Below are 17636 nucleotides of genomic sequence, written 5' to 3'. Positions count from 1 at the left end.
TAGACAACCTAGAGATGAAAAATTCTAGAACCTATAAATAGAGATTATAAATAACATTTCCACAAAAAATAAAATATTTCTTAAATCATGTGTGATATCGTTAAAGGCCGTTTAAAAGAAATAGTTTCAGGTTTCCTTCTCCTCTAGAATATTATAGTTATGAATTACAGACTTGTCTCACCTGGGTTGGAGATGTTATTCTTCTAATTAATTTTTAACAGTGGGAAATAGCTTTAGAAGTGTGAGTGATTCCTATTTTCACAGCAGTATTGAGGAATGCATGACTCTCCAAAGAGAAAAAACAATAAATGTGTTTGCAGTTCCATAAGGCTCTCATGTCATCTGTCAAATTGTGAACACCATTTCTATTATTACACATCATATAACACTTAACAAGTAATCAGCAATATAAGATTTTCTCTAAAAAATTAAGTTCTAATAATGAATCTGAGACTCTGAGATACAAAGATCTTATCTAATTTAACATTTTTCATGAGTGATAGTCAGAATTGAAAAGAACCTAACCTGAGTCTTTGTTTTTAGTTACTGAAATATACTACTTTTGTTGTTTATCACAGGCATTCACCAAATACCATTATAAAAATGTATTATATGTAAACATATAATAAATACATTCAGAATATGTTTTCCTTCTCATATCTATCTAACAACATGGAATTACTTAGAAGATCAGAAACAATATCAAGGGGGTGCCTGTGTGGCTCAGTCAGGTAGGTGTCCTGGGACTGAGTCACACATGGTGGGGGGGCTCTGCTCAGTGGGGAGTCTGCTTCTCTCTCTCCCTCTGCCTCTGCCCATCCTCCTGCTAGCGCTCTCATTCTCTCTCAAATAAGCAAATAAAATCTGTTAAAACAAACAAACAAACAAACAAAAAAGAAACAATATCAGGAGATAGTTATCCTTTGTTTTCAATTGTTTGATATTTTTAAATTCCCAATTATTAGCATTCTTGCTAGAATGTTTTATTGTAGTTATGTTAGAAATAGATCATTCCTGTCGAATAAGTTAAACTGTATTAAAACAGACATTTAATTGATGCCATATTGATATACAAAATTCCTCTTTAATCTTACTTTTTTATTCTCGAGGGATATTAAGGTATTTATGTTAAATAAAAATTAAAATACTTTATAACCTGAATTCTCAGACACCCTTCATGTTAAATCGTGTCAGTTATGATGATATTATTCCATTTGCTAGTAAAGGTGTGAATTTGAAAGATTTCAAAAGATTTTACTTTTTCTTTTTTTTTCCCTTTTTCAAAGTAAAAGAAATGGCTATCTTTTAAATTTACTTTACCCAAAATGCTATTTATCACACATATATTTCAAATATTTCATAATCAGTGTTTTATTGTTTATTGCAATCATAAATGTGATTATTATATTTATATAAATATAAAGATGCTTATATGCACAACTAAACATTTCCATTATTTTTTCCTCTATCCTCTTTTTTTCCTTCTATGTCTTCTTTAAAAAAAAAATTGCTCTTTTTATCTATCTCTCTCAGTTCTTGTCAGAGATCTACACTATTTGAATTAATAAAACAAGTGTTTACTGCCTGCCAAGTAGCAAATCTTAAAATACCTTACAAATGATTTAATATTTTCTCTAAAACAGTATAGAGAATTGAGAATACTTTTTGGAAGCTCCATCAGAAGAAATCACCAGAAACTTTTAGAATGAAAGCTATTTCCTAACATCAAAGAAAAGACACACAATTGAAAGAAACACAAATGAAATAATAAAGAAGAAACAACTGGTGAACAATCAAATGGACATATTCAAACTTAGCCAGCACGAGTGTGAGAAACCTCACAGTTGTCACATTCGCTTGTTCAAGAAGGAGGGTGATCTTGAATCAAAAACCGATAATGAGACTTGTCATTTTCTTAGTGAAAAGCAATAATCTTAACAAAAGAATAAAAGAAGAAGAAGAAGAAGGAGAAGGAGAAGGAGAAGGAGAAGGAGAAAGAAGGAGAAGGAGAAGGAGAAGGAGAAGGAGAAGGAGAAATAGGGATGCCCAGGTAGCTCAGTGGTTGAGCTCCTGCCTTGAGCTCAGGGCATGACCCCAGGTCTGTAAGGAGCCTGCTTCTGCCTCTGCCTATGTTTCTGCCTCTCTCTGTGTGTCTCTCATGAATAAATAAAAGAAATCTAAAATAAAATGAAAATTAAAAAATCTGAAATATAGGTACTAAAAGAAATACTCCAAGTTCTATTTTATAAATTAAGGCATTAAATATATTTCTTCTGGCTAGCTGCATAAACCAAAAAGGTTTTTAAGCAATTGGAGGTACAAAAGCCATGTAATCAGGAAGACAGGCAATTTTCTGCATACGGTTACTTCTCAGCTATGATTCTTGGTTAATTTATCTGGTGTGAAAATAATAAAAAATAAAGTGCTTATTTGATTTCTGAATTATTAAAACTGCACAGCAGACATGTCCTTTACTTTCATCTCAACACACTGAATTCCACTCATCTACACTTCAACTTTCTTTTTTATTTTTTTTATTTTTTTTTTATTTTTTTTACACTTCAACTTTCTTAACTAATGGACACTTTTTCATGTTAGGGGTAGAATAATTCAATATAAAGTTTAATATTTATCTTGTATTTTCTAATGATTTTATTTCTGTTTATTCATTCATTGATACTTTATATATTGGGTACTTTTGAATCACCCTTCTGTTTAGGAAAGAATAGAAGAAGAAAAGAGCATTAGTAAGTCCTACTTGTATTAAAAAACAATATAAAATATACTTTAATAAGTTTTTAAGAGATATATCAAAACAACTAGGAAGAAAAATAAAATATGAAACTATGGAGAATTTGAGTCCAAATGAAAAATATCACAGAAAGTTATCTTTTTATTTTTTTTAGTTACTTTTCTTTTTTTCTCCTTTCTTTTCTTTTTTAAATTCAACTGACATAGAATGTAAGAAGTTCAGATATACCTATTCCTGGTTACATGGCTTTTGTATCACCAACTGGATAATAAATTAGATAGATGATAGATAGATGATAGATGATAGATAGATAGATAGATAGATAGATAGATAGATAGAAGGTTTATGATGCAAAGGGGCAAAGTCAGTACTTTTAAAAGTTTTAATAGAAAATATTTCTTTCAAATAGTTGGTCAAATATTAATGCCCAATCACATACATTTGCTCTTATTACAGCAAAGTAGCTTCCAATTTTTTCAGATGATCCAATTTCTTTAATAATTTATGCATTTTGATTAACTTTTTATTTTGATTAACAGAACTGGTTTGTGTTATATTTGAAGTCATGTCAGTTCTTGTAGATCCCATAGAATCATATTCAGATTCATGTGATACCTTGAGACCTCTGTCACACACATTTCATCCCTCAACAACATAGTTCTTCTCAACTCATGTCACTCAATTTATATTTATCTGCAATATATACCTGACTCTCCAAAAATCCCCAAATCTTAAACATAGATAAAATGATCTTGAAATAAGAAAAATAATCTACAATGTATTTTATCTTTTCCTGTTCTGTGATTGACTAAAAATGTTTCCCCATGATAGAATGCAATGAACAACTTACAGTTTTCTGTTTTCTTCTCTGCCATATGTTTGTTTATTTTTTTTTTAGGTGATAATGAGAATGAGGAACAAGTAGATTTGCAGCAATGAATTTCAAATATTTCTAATCCGTGGATCATTTCACTAGAGGGTCCTAAAGAAGATGCCTCAATGTTCTTCTACAGTAAATGTGTGATAAATACTAATTTATGTGATTTTTTTCCTCCTAAGAAAATACACACATTGATTTGAATTCCTTGAAAGTAGTATTACTTTTGCCTAAATTTATCCAATATGCTACATAACCCTGAAGCACAGTTAGACATTTTATAAATATTGTGTGTGTGTTTTAGTCCATATGTAAGAATTTGGAATTCATGAATGATGACCAGAATGCAATGTTAATTTTTGAAGGACTTTCAAGTGTTTTATCCACGTAGCTCATAGCCAAAAAATAAGGTATATCTATCTCCTTTGTTTATTAATCTCTGGTTTTGGGAAATACTAGAGATTGCATGCATGAAACATTGTAAGTGCTGTACGAATAGAAATGTTAGTTACTATATAATTTGTTTTGTGTTAGGTCTAAGATTATTTATTTGATATCCTGAGCACCTGTCCACACACAGATAATGGAATTTATTCTCTTTAAATGCATGCTTCTTTTCATACTTCTTGGTGATAATCCAATTTTATCTAGTAGCAGGCTGAAAAGAATAATGGAAAAACTAAAAATGCTCCCCCCCTTCCTTCTCTACCATAAGCTATTTTTAGATCTTTAATGGAATATATAATGCAACCATTGGAAAAGATGATGCCCTTGACTCTTTTCACTGAAATATACACTGAAATAAAATTTGTTGAAAGAGAATTGTAGAAATATATGATATAGTAAGTCCAAAAATAAATCTGAAATTGCTCTAATCAAAGTCCTTGCTCTTTAAATTTAATGTGTTGGAAGGAAAAAGTTTTATATCATCAAGGGCTTTTGTAATGACAATACACTCACACCTATACATTTTCATATTAACTTCAGTGGATATCACAATAAAATGTATATTTTGCCTGTAATCAGTACTGTCAGGGAGACAAAGAGAAATGTCCAATACAAACTTTTACAAGGCTCTTTGGCTGTTTCTTAAGCTCCATTCCAAACTTACATATTTTCATCTAGGACAAATGATATAAGTCATACTTTTAAGAACTTTCCAAAAATTTGATTATTTATCACAGAATCCACAAAAATAGTTTGATCAGTGTAATAAAAAAAATCACCTCTCACATGATTTCTTATTAGTATTATGCTTTTCAGTTACTCTAGAATATTATTTTATAATGCTATCTTATTATAAACACCTATAAACACTAATAAACAATGAAGAAAATATTGCTTCACATGTTCTATTCTGTGTAATATTGAACATATAATATCCGAGTTTTATTTAAAAATAATATATTAATATAATATGGGGTTCCTAAATATGCATTCAGAACCCTTACTATCTTCTTTGTGTACAAGAATCATTATCGTCCACATTCTTAATATCTACTCTAATGAAGTAGACGTCTCTCAGTACGTCTAAATGTTCAAGCAATCAATTGCAGTTTAAAATTGAATTGAATATCTATTAATAAAATAAAATAGTAACCAAAAGCTCCCACATACACATATTATAAAACCAATTATATCATAAATATTTTCTATAAGTGAGTTTAACCAAAATTAAAAACTGTTAATCTCTTCCTTCTGGAAATTTCGCCCATTAATCTAAGCATGTCTGCTCAATATAATACTGGATAGTGTCAAAGAAAAACTGCCCTGGTCAGAGTTAAACAAGCAAGGATGATTTTATTCAAGACATTACAAATGTGTTTGAGTGTTGAGGTTAGCTAATGGAAAAATACTAGAAGATGCAATGGGTTGGGGGGTGTGGGTTAGTGAAGATGATTAAACCATTTATGTTTGATAATTTCATACAGATTGGGAGATAGGAATTCTATTTTCTTGGTGACCATGATTTGAAGAGATAGCTTTCAATCTTTGAGAAAAACATTCCTGAGTTGAAAAACTGGCAAGAGGCTTTTATAAACATTCACATCTCTAAAGGACAGAGAAGAATTTGCAATAAACATTTTTAAAAGCTCTGAGGAAAAAGTGGTCAGAAATCTATACACAGGAAAAAAACCTGTCTAAACCTTAGGCAAACTGAGGGAAATGTTTAGGTCATCTTAGTCAATATCTTAACTACTGCCACGAAACAAGACAAAGGTGTGAGGTAAAAGAGATTTACATTATTATAAAATGCTGTATAGAGAGATACAGTCCATCAAAGGAATTCGGTAATTTCCTCCTATACAAGCAAAAGCCAACTAGAAAATATAATAGAAAATGAGAAAGCAATCAAATGAGACAGGTTGGGAAATAAATCTAATATAAAGTATAAATCCTTTGTAGAAAAAAATAGAAAATTCTATTAAAGCACCTGCAAGAATATTTCATAAATGGTATACCATATTTGTATGTCAGGAATCAATTTCCAAGTTAATAAATTCCATCAGTCAGTAATTACATCAATTCTAGAAAGCTTACTGTTTTTAAAATACATCATAATCCAAAAATAAAATAGGAAATTCAAATATATTATTTTCTCTAAAATTAGAAAATGGTAATGGATATTAACTAGGCCTATTGTAGTGATTAATTACAATACATACAAATAAGAAATCATTATGTTGTACACCTAAAGGTAATATAATGCATCTGTCAACTATACCTCAGAAAAATTAGAAGAAACTTAAAAATAATCAAATAAACCGTGCTATTTTTTTGCATTTAATATTTGATTAAAGGGAAATTTATGTTTATCTATAATATGTGATAGGGGATTAATTTCTCTATTTTCTTTGTAGAAGATCATTTTCTTAAACACTATTTATTGGGTCTACACGGAACCAAAACACATTCTTTTATTTACCCTGTTTTACTTTTTTAAATGGGCTTGAAACACATTTCATGGTATATTATACATATCATAAACAATAAACTTCATATTCCATATATTAAATATACCTTGTTTACTTGTCTCATTCTTTTACTAAAATATATGCTCTTTGAAGTCATATTGCAAATCCAGCATATACGACAGTCCTTAACTATGCAGGAATTTACTCAGTAAATACACATTACGTAATGAAAGAATGAGTGCCATCTACTTCTACCCATTCAGTCTCACCAAGGACTTGTGTCAGGGATGCAGACTCACTCCAAACCTCACATAGCATGTGATCTAACCTGGCCTGTTCAAACCAAGGGAAAGACTTTGTTCCTTTAACAGGAAAGTGATTTCCTCAATCTCTCACAGAAGGGAAGGGCAAAGTGTATGACCTCAACCGCTTAGATGCTGCTGATAGATGCTTCCTGACAGTCAGGGATATTGAAAACAAAATGAGTATTTAAAAGAGGTCAGGACACAGTTACAAGAAGGGATAGTACAGAAATTGGCCCTGAACTCAGGATGCATAATGCTTGGTGCTTGTCTTACCTTTGAACATGTTGCCTTTTTTTTTTAGATTATACATATTATTTTTTAATTGAATAAGCAGTAGATTTGAGTTTAATAAATACTACCTGCAGTTGAAAACACCTTATCAGAGTGGCATCCAGAAGTTTGCTTCAGAAGAATTTGCCAACTGTGTCAGGAATGGCTGGTTTTCTCTAAGGATGCCATGTTAGCAAATATCAGGCAAAAGATGGGACAAATTCTTTCAGGTACTGGTGCTTTTCCTACATGAAACAAGAGAAATAGAGGAAAGGTCATCATCATCATCAATGACAATGAAATCTGTCATTTCAATTTCTAGCGTAGCATTGTAATTAAGGTTATATATAGGCTTCAGATTCAGTCAAAACTTCTAAGAGAACATTTCAACTGTACTAATTATGAACACTCTGCTTTGGAGCAAATTTCTAAGATTCAGTTTCTTTGGAAATTTTTTGAAATCTAAAAACGTGTTGATTACTAGTGATAATATAATAAATGCTGGAAGAAAAAGGTTAAGGTTATAATTAGGTGTTGAAAAGGTACTTATGTGGTCTAAAACAAACTTCAAAATCCACAGCAATGGTCAATTAGTGACTCCAGTTTGATAAACAAATAAAACTAATAGGAAAATACATGATTAAAATATATTATGTTGTTGCTTTTATTGTTTATTTTGTTATCTTTTTAATTAAAACATTAAGGTTTCAATAGAACTGGTTAATTACTGGTAGTTTTTTAAAAAGATGATTTCAACATTGAACTTGGTTTACTTTTTTTTTTTTTTTTTAATACCATCTGATCGCTTTAAGAGATTCTTACGTTTCACATCTTGAGATATGGCAAGTAGGCCCTGGAAAAATGGATGGTAAGTAAGTTGCAGAGAAATCCTGAAGCTATATTTCTTTCCTGTTAAATATATTGAAATTCTAACACAAAAACCCGACTATTAAAATGAACTTCTGTTTCACTCTTAAGGAGATAGCAAGTCCTCATCAGCTTGAAGTGACATCATCACTGAGACTAAAATAAGATGAGGGAGGTAAGCATGAAAGTTTATTATATTCCTGAAGGTAGATGGTCATGACTTGGATCTCCGTGGAAATAGTGAGAAATATTCTGATTCTAGACGTTGGTTGAAAATAAATCATGTACACTTGTCAATGGATTGGCTACCAAGGAGGTGACAGGAAAAGATCAAGTTGACTCCAAACTTTTTGGGCTAAGAATCTGAAAAGAGAGAACTGATGTTTCCTGATACAAAAAATACAATATAAGTAGCAAGTGTGTGGGAAAGGAAGGTAAAGTATAGGTTTTGAAATTGCTTTTCATGTCCAGGGTAGGTTTTCATTTAGGAAGGAGTCAAAAAATAAGAACCTGGAATTCTGGAACCTGGAACAATGTAAAGTGGGATTATAAAGTTAGGAACTTTTAGAACAGATTTGATATTTAAAACCATAGAACCAGAAAAAATACATAGAAAAGAAGAAGGAAATTGTCTGGAAAGCTGGAGAATACTGGAAGTAACTGCAACGCAATTATTTTTGTCTCCATCCAAAATCAGCTACTGTCTCATGTCTAGGAGGTAGAAATGGATAACTCTGTGGTACTTTTCTCCAGGAATCTGATTTGTTCATTTCATGATATGAAACGAAAGCACAGAGATGTGGAGAAGAAAAAAGAAGTTGCATCTTTAATAGAGGTATAAAATAATGTTATATTAATGCCCCATAAAAAGGAAATGTGGACATAATTAGTGAAGGTTTTTATAGGCTAGATACTTACCAATTTGCTTCAGTTAGATCCTTGTATTGAACATTCATGACATACTACCCGCATCCCCTTTTCCTTTTTTTTTTTCCACATCCCCTTTTCCTAAAGCTAAAACCTTCTGCAAGCTGATGATACTGGCTTGAATGTGTAAGCATCCACAGGGAATTGTCCTTGGCTGTGAGCAGATGGGCTGGGCTGTGAGCTCACTCTGTGAGCAGAGTTCTGGGAAGATACCTGCCCCAACTCTGGGAGTCAGTCATATGCTACCAGGCATGGGGTACAAAAGTCTAGAATTTTTGTCACAAAACACCACAACTGTGCAGTGTAACTTACAAATCAGACTCCCCTTTGGATCAAACCAAGTCTTAATTTTACCTAACAACCAGTCCTAGTTAGGTTCTTTCCCCTTTCCTATTCTGTTTATTTCAGTTCCTATCAATTTCTTTAGAAAAACACTTCCTCAAAAAATCATGCATGCCAGTTTTTTTGTTTTGTTTTGTTTTGTTTTGTTTTGTTTTTAATCTCAGGCTCTGTTTCTAGGTAGGACTATCTAACGTAGATTCGGGATATATTTTGAAGGTAAAACCAACAGGATTAGCTGATCATTTAGTTCTGAGAAATGAGTATGAAAGATAAAATCAAGGTTGATATTGATTTGGTCTTAGGTAAGAAACTCTGAAGATAGGTTTATGGATTTAGCTCATTCACCAGTTGGATGGAACTGAAGGCACCTTCTCTAAGGTAAGTTGACTAATGATATTCCTGACATGCTGTAGCTGTACAAAAGTTAGGATTTCACCCTGTATTGAGTTAGGATAAAATACACATAGAAAGAAATGCACTGACTTATACAATATTGTTGGGGTTTGGGATAGATGGAAAATAATAATTATCATGTCTCACATGACTGTTGCTGAAAAGCAATCATATTTTGGAAGGAAAAAATGATAATCTCAAGAAAATCCATCATAAATGTAAAGGAAAATATGGCATCTCTAACTCTTCCTGGTTAAAAAAAATCCTTATTTACTGTGCCACAGCACTATTCATGCTAAGCATTAGACTCAGGACCTAATTATGAGCAGCAGAACATCAATAAATGTTAAATTTTTCACTTTGTAATTCTGTTGTGCCAAAGTCTGGGCCCTGACAGAGAAGAAGTAATACCATGAAAAATATTAAAGCAAATGATTGGAAAAGATGAACCCAGAATCCTCTAAATCTGTGAATCTGCAGGAGTAACTCATTCTTTAAATGAGACTGTCTCCCCTTCTTCTTGGTTGAAGACTGCAGAAATCTCAAATGAGGCAGTGAGATAACTAATACCATTGAGATGAATAGTCGATGAGACCAGGCTTACAGAAGGAGATGTTCTAGAACTAAAAATTCCAATAGCAAATGAGATGACAGAAAATGAAATTATGAGAGGCCAATAGCAGAACTTAACCATCAACAGTAAGACTGGTGTAATAAGCTTAATCAATACCCAGTTAAATTGGCTGACAAGGAATAGGAGTAGTACTTCTCCAAGGAGTATCTGTGGAAGTCTCTCATAGCAAATAGACTTCTGGGGCACCTGGGTGGCTAGGTCAGTTAACCATTTGAGTCTTGATTTCAGCTCAGGTCATGATTTCAGATTTGTGAGACCAAATGCCATTTTGGGTCCCACACTCGGCATGGAGTCTGCTTGTCCCTCTTCCTCTGCTCCTCCCTCCACTCCCGCCCTCAAATAAATAAATGAATAAAATCTTAAAAAATAAAACAGACCTCTAAGAGACAAAATTGATGGACAATTAATAAAGAAATATATATGTATATGTATATGTGTATATATAATGTCTATATATATTCTATGCTGCATGAGCAGAAAGCTGTAGGCAATCACTCCAATAGAAAGTCATAATTCAGATTCAGTACCTACTAACTGAAGCAAGGGATGGGTCCTCAAGAAGAAGGACTCTGCAACCGCATTTAAATGGATTCAGTAGTAATTTACTCTGCCCTTCTCCAAAGGGACATATAGGCATTTACACAAGTAACCATTCCCTCGTAAAAAGAAAATAACCAATATTTGCAGAAGTATTATATTCAGGGTCCATGCAAACATTGATACCTACAAACCAAGCATTGGTTGAAGTAGAGTATATAGTGATAAGTTATAAAATGGAGTGCTGACCCCACAGTAAATTAATTGATTTTATTGCCCAAACTGGTGATCATTTACCCATCTCCTCAAAATACAGTTGAATTTAACGTATTTAGAAGCTGGATCTTTGGGGATCCCCGGGTGACTCAGTGGTTTGGTGCCTGCCTTTGGCCCAGGGCGTGATCCTGGAGTCCCAGGATCAAGTCCCACGTCGGGCTCCAGCATGGAGCCTGCTTCTCCCACTGCCTGTGTCTCTGCCTCTCTCTGTCTCTCATGAATAAATAAATAAAATATATATATATATATTTTTTAAAAGAAGCTGGATCTTTGACCTATAGAAAGAGCTGTTGCCGTAAGAAAGACTAAATGGAAATTCTGAAAACTGTGACTCTGCCAATCAAGATACTCATTCAAAAATTATATCAGCCCAGGGAGAAATGGCAGAGATTAGTGCTTCTCAAAAATTCAAGGAAATGTAGAGGTGACACCGCTCATTATTCCTTCATTTTATTTTCAACATAAAACCTATGAAAAAAACTGAATCAAGATAGATGAAAGTAGACTAGCAAAAATGTAACTAAGTTTGAGTCAGAATTGTAACAGTTTTACTAAGTGTGGAACATTTAATGGAGTAACACAGCCTCAGTAAGGGTTATATTCTATTATATTGGCCTGGCGAATGTGCTTCCTTTATTTCAATGCCCATCACTAAGGAAGATAAGAAGCAGTTTGCCTTCCCATGATATGAACTATCAGTGTGCATTCATGATCTTGCTACAAATATGTTTAATTCTACACTCCGATAGCATATAGTCAAAGAAAACATTTTGAAATTGTCATACTGGCTCACTATATTTGTGATATCATTTAAGTTATATCTAGGTAGCAACAAATAGCAAGCTCTCTGGGTTGCTTATTGAGACATAACTGGGGTTACGGTAAAGGGTAAAGGTATTGCTACATTGGTGAAGATTTCGGGTATGCATTGGTTTAGGACAGCCCGGGTCATCTTCTCCAAGAAAAGGACATGAATTTGTACCTACTTTACGGCTAAGAATAAACAACCATCCCTGGTAGACAACTTTGTATTTTGGAAGCTGCATTTTCTTCATATGTGAGTACAGTTCTAACCCATTTACTGTGGAATGAGAAAGGCTCCTGGTTTTTAACTGGTCTCAGAACAATACTGGGTCCTGAAATGAGTACAATGTGTGAGACAAGCAGTCCTGACAGACTGGGCCCCACAATCTACGAGTAGAACATCTGGGTATCAGAGGAACCCTGCTCTAGATAATAATACACCTTGTTGTCTCAAGAATAGAGGTCTGAATATTTACCATGCTATGTGTAGTTAAGAATTATAGTTTATTTTTAAAATATAGTTATTGGCATGCTAATAGATCCTAGTAGAGCTAGGGTAATTGATCAGCAACTGTGAGTCCTGCACCCTCCCTTCATAAATTAGATAGTTTTGATCAATGATCATAAAATTAGTTGAGATCAGCAGGTGTTCAACTTAAGTTAAACGTGGTATATCTATGACTGGGTCTAAGCAGTAGTAGGGAGCACAAGCTAGCTGCGTGAACAAGTGACTCAGAACTCCTTATAACCTAACCTAACTCTTCTACTTTTACACCTTTGTCCCAACTCACAAAGAGGAGAATTAGGATTTCTGTATGAACAAGGGACAAAAGTGAAACTTGGTTTACAGATATGTCAGCATGTATGTTGGTTTTAGTTGACAGTGGATGGTCAGTGCACTATGTCTTCCATCGGCGTGACGATGCTAAAAGATACAAATGAGGGTAAATCCTCCCAAGAGACTGACTTTTAAATGATGCACTACTCATAATTTGTGTGGAGAAAGAAATGTCATTGCATTAAGAAAGTATATGAACTCTTTGACATTTATGAATACTCTAAATTATTTTTTAAAAAAATGTGAGGAATAAACTTGGAAGATCAAGCACAAAGAGTTATCTGGAAAAGAAATGTGAGTGGGGTTAAGGAAGTGGGCACAAACGGTGAAGATGTCACTTGTTAATTCCCACCAGTGGAATTTTATGGCAGAAAAGACAGTAACAACTACATGGAGAGGCTGATTTAGCCGGTGACTGTCAGCCTCTGCCCTCAAAGATTCCAGTACATGTGCTCTTGTGGGAAAATTGAGAGCAAGGCATAAGCCCGAGAGCATTTGTTTTCACTCCATATAGCTAATCTAACATGTGCTGTCATTAGATCTTAGATCTCATGACGCAAAGATAGTAAGCTCCCCCTGTGGTACCAACCCTGGAAGAAACCAACTTGTACGGGTCAGTGGCAAGCTGTTTATACTGTACCCCTTCCATTTTCACTTCTCCTGAGATGGAGTGACACTTGTTTTTTTTTGTTTTTTTTTTTGTTTTGTTTTTTGTTTTTTTGGATATAGGTTTGTATTTTGTGACCATAGTGCCTTAGACAACATCACTATCTTTGAAGACTCACAGAATATCTTACTCACAAATGCTAAATCACTCATGCTATTGTCTAAGGACAAGAAATCTCTTCATGACAAAGTGTATGCAGAAGTGAGAGGATGACTATGGGATCTGTTACGTAGCTCAGTAACCATAAGCTGAAACCTGATGGAGCAAGAGAAGAAATATGTCCTGAAGATGTAAAACACCAAGGTAAAGAATGCAAGGAGTGGAAACAGGAGTGCCCTCATTCACGATTACCCCTCAGTGATCCATTGGGCGAATGTGTGCTTCCTCCTTCTGCAAATTTTTGGCTTTGAGGGTCTACTTGATCTTGGTCCCTAGATTATAAACACAGTAAGACAATCCACATATGGACCAGCTCTTTTCCTTCCCCTAACTGGAAAATATAATCCCAAACCAGAAAGAGGGGTCTGACTGATCTTAAAACCTTGACACCTCTATATTGTCTTTGGAGACACAGAGTAGAGGAACCTAAGTCATTGTGAGCCTAAATTAAAAGTCCATGAAAACTGTGAGGTCATAAAGGGGTATTGTTTTAAGCCTCTAATTCTGTGTTAATTTTTATGGCAGCTATTAAGAAATGTAATTCATATATTTACACTTTTGTCCTCCTCCATAAAATTAAGCCACAGAAAATTCAAGTGTGCTATTTCTTGAGATAAATAGTCAAGATCTCCTGCCTGGAGAAGATTTAATTTATATCAATTTTCATGTTTGTTCCTCTTGATTCTTTTCTATTTATCCAAACATGTCCATATATCTTTGTTCACACTCGGGAGAATATGTTTCTGTTGGAGTACTTTATTATTTCATTTCTCTTCCTGAATCCTGAATATTTCACTTCTTTACTTACTTCTACTTCTGCCCTCAGTTACATTTATATATCAAAGCATGATAGCTCAAAATGTATGTACCTTTAATGAATTTGTTATATGTAAACATTATTTGCCTTTTTCGTAGCTAGCTAAAAGCAATTATTTTTTAAAATGAAAAAGAGAGAAAGAAGAACATGTGTGTATGATGCTATGATTGCTATTTCCTAATTGCTAGCCTTTTTTAAACTTGGAATTTGTGAATTGCTTTTTATTTAGAGTTTCTTTAATATAGAAAAAGGGAACCAAGACCGGAGATGTAAGGTAATAACATGTCTGAGGTCACACATCTAAAGAAATTGCCAACATGGAATTCAACTTAGCACAGTCTGACTTCAGAAGTTCTACTCTCAACCACCTCAAAATGCCTCTCTCAGTGACATTAAACTTGGTCTTCAAATTTACTATTATCATTGTAGAAGGTCTAGCACAAGGGTGGGCATAGCAAAAGTGCTGAATATATATGCATTTTACTGATTTCACAAGAAAAAAAAAAAGAGGTATTTTGCTCAAGACCAGAATAGATTAACAAAAAAAAGAGATTAAAATGATGGGGCTCACCAACCCTGAGAAAACCTCTCAGATTCTATGGGGAAGAGTTTGTGGATCCTGCCTTTCTGCGGTTTATATGCATTGTATCTGTATTTATTATTGTGAACAAAAGTAGGGCAATGCTTGGGAGTGTATTATTGAATCAGACTGCCTTGGGTCTTGGCACTGTTGTTAACCAACTAAATCCCATTCCTGTTTGTCTGCCATTTGTTCTTCTAATGCAAGGGCAAACCATGGCCTGTGAGCTAAATCCAACCTATGGGCTGTTTTTGTACAGCCCATGAGTTAATGGTTTCTAGATTTGTAAACAGTTTTAAATGAAACCAGAAAAATATATGGCAGAGACCATATATTACCCTTAAAGGCTAAACTATTTACTAACTGGCTCCCACAGAAAAAGTTTACCAACCCCACTCAAACTCCTGTGCCTCATGACCTTGTTTTTTGTTTTTGCTGTTTTGATTTCTGGAATATCTCTCCACATTTTAATAAAACTGGCTCCATTTTTCATCCAGATTTTACCTTAAAGAATCACCTCTTTAGATAAGCGTCCCCATTCATTTTTTCCTACATCATTTCATTTGATTTTATGATAGCATTTATCATTCCTGAAAATATATACATATATATTTAATATATAATATATTAAATATATCAAATTTTCTTCCCAATTCCTTTCTCAAAGTGAACAGCACTCTTCTGCCCATGTATCAGTGTATCGTCATGGCCTATCTTATGGCCACATTTTAGAAATGTACTGGAAAAAACACAAGTATAGGTATAGATAAGTGTTACATTATCCTATGCAAACTCTCATTTGAGTTTGAGAGTTCGCACTCTCAAATGCAAACTTTCATTACAAAATGAAAGTAATTATTACCGATTTGGAAAATACAACTCCTTTTTGAGTTAAAGCCCTGTTTGAATGGTAACATCCTATTACCTCAGAAAAAGAATAGCTCTGCTTTGGTCTCATGAAGTTGATACAATTTTTTTTTTCCTTAAGGTTCACTTTTCTTCAGCAATTTTTAGCAAAATTACTGTCACTCAAATATGTTCATTTCCAAAATCTCTACTTCCATTAAATAAGAATAATTGACAGAGAGCTCTGTAGAAAAGTGAAACACTGAATTGTGATAATCACCCAGGAAATTGCCTCGTTCCTCTGTTTTCTTTTTGGGTAAGAAGGGAGAGCCTATATTTGTGAACTTAGACAGTTGGTTTAAGTGGAACAAAAGAAACTCTCTGCTATTCTGTTTGAGACACAGTGTCTGGGCTCTAGCAGTGTGTCATTTCAGTGTGATTTGGGAGTTCAGTGCTATTTATAGTACACTTAGGACTCAAGGCTTACTTGCTAAGGAGCGCTGATATTTTGCATCTGAATTCTTCTTACTTACGGACTCCAGTTTAAAAAGGCCCGAACTTTATGAAGCATCACTGTGGAAAACAGGAAGACAGGTCAATTGCTATTAATCTACTGTTTACTGAAACATTATCATGTTCTTGCTAACCAGAGGTATTAATAAAATGATGATGTATTTTTTAATGTGTATTTGCATCAGCCTCACGAGATCCAATCTCTCTCTCACATAAATACACCGTTTCTACACACACAAACATGCACAAATTTGCACACATGCCTGTAATCTTTAGGTATTTATACACGTTTATGGGCTTAAATACATATATGTTTATATAGGTTCCTATTATCTCAACCGTTATTTTATTTGGTAAGAGAAGGCACAATTATATGTTTCTACTTATTTAATGAAGAATAATATATGTTCAGTGTCTTAGCATTTCATAAAATGTCTTGCATGCTGTAAGTTCATAAATATTTTTTGAACTGAATTCAGTTTTCTTTTTGTATTAGTCTGAATTGACTGCCATTCAAAATGCTATAGACTTGGTGGCTTAAGTTCTTTTTCTCATAATTCTGGAGGCAGAAAAGTCCAGAATTAAGATTCTGGTGGAGTTCGGTTCTGGTGAGGCCTCTTTCCCTGGCTTGCACATGGTCACTTTCTTGCTGTTATCCTCTTTTCCTCTTTATAAAGCCATAGTCCCATCAGATTAGGGTCCTACTCTTATGATCTCATTTGAATTTATGTCCTAGGGATCCTGTTTCCAAATACAGTGATATTAGTAATTAAGGCTTCAACAGTTGAATTTTGGGGGAGCACATTTCAGTGACACTCTTCTTTGAATGACTTTCCATTTCTCCAGTTATTCTGTTTACTTACAAAAATAAAGTTCATGGGATTTAATTTAAATTACAGTCTGCACAGAACAATATTCTTATTTAGACCATAGCAACAATGCTCATTTTTCATCTAAAAATATTTACATTAATCTTTTTATATCTTCATATTTGGAGTTATGAATATTAATACTTATATTTTTCAAATGATTGACGTGTTTATTCTTAGAATAGCATGCTTGATGCTTCAAGGGTTGGAAATTTGTTGTGATAAACAATTCTTGTAGCATTTTCTATTACACCTTATAAGTTAGAAAAATCCTTCCCTCTGAGTTTACATACTTTCTATTGACAGTTACACATTTTCCCTTTTATCATATGGAAAGTATCATTTTTTTCTTCCTTCTCTTCCTTCTTCATCCTTCTTCTGCTTTATTCCTTCCTTCCTTCTTTCCTTCTTCCTTCCTTCCTTCCTTCCTTCCTTCCTTCCTTCCTTC

The 17636-nt window shown here is 33.6% G+C and overlaps 1 long non-coding RNA gene across 12 annotated transcripts in view; it reads right to left on the bottom strand.

Moving 5' to 3' along the window:
- Window positions 1–17582, bottom strand: part of LOC102156602 — a 169654-nt gene extending 152072 nt beyond the window's left edge. For 8 of the 12 annotated variants that reach the window (XR_005358654.1, XR_005358653.1, XR_005358652.1 and 5 more), the window contains exons 1-3: window positions 16294–17582; window positions 7209–7364; window positions 182–342 (exon numbers count right to left, since the gene is read on the bottom strand). This is a non-coding gene — a long non-coding RNA (uncharacterized LOC102156602). The remainder of the gene's footprint in view (window positions 1–181; window positions 343–7208; window positions 7365–16293) is intronic. The other 4 variants (XR_005358655.1, XR_005358657.1, XR_005358659.1 and 1 more) reach the window with 4 other exon arrangements.
- Between the last annotated feature and the right edge of the window lie 54 nt (window positions 17583–17636).

This window comes from Canis lupus, chromosome 4 (genome assembly GCF_011100685.1).
Source record: "Canis lupus familiaris isolate Mischka breed German Shepherd chromosome 4, alternate assembly UU_Cfam_GSD_1.0, whole genome shotgun sequence".
Classification (NCBI taxonomy): domain Eukaryota; kingdom Metazoa; phylum Chordata; class Mammalia; order Carnivora; family Canidae; genus Canis; species Canis lupus.
The sequence above is the reverse complement of the archived record's forward strand: the minus strand, read 5'-3'. Positions and strand labels throughout refer to the sequence as shown.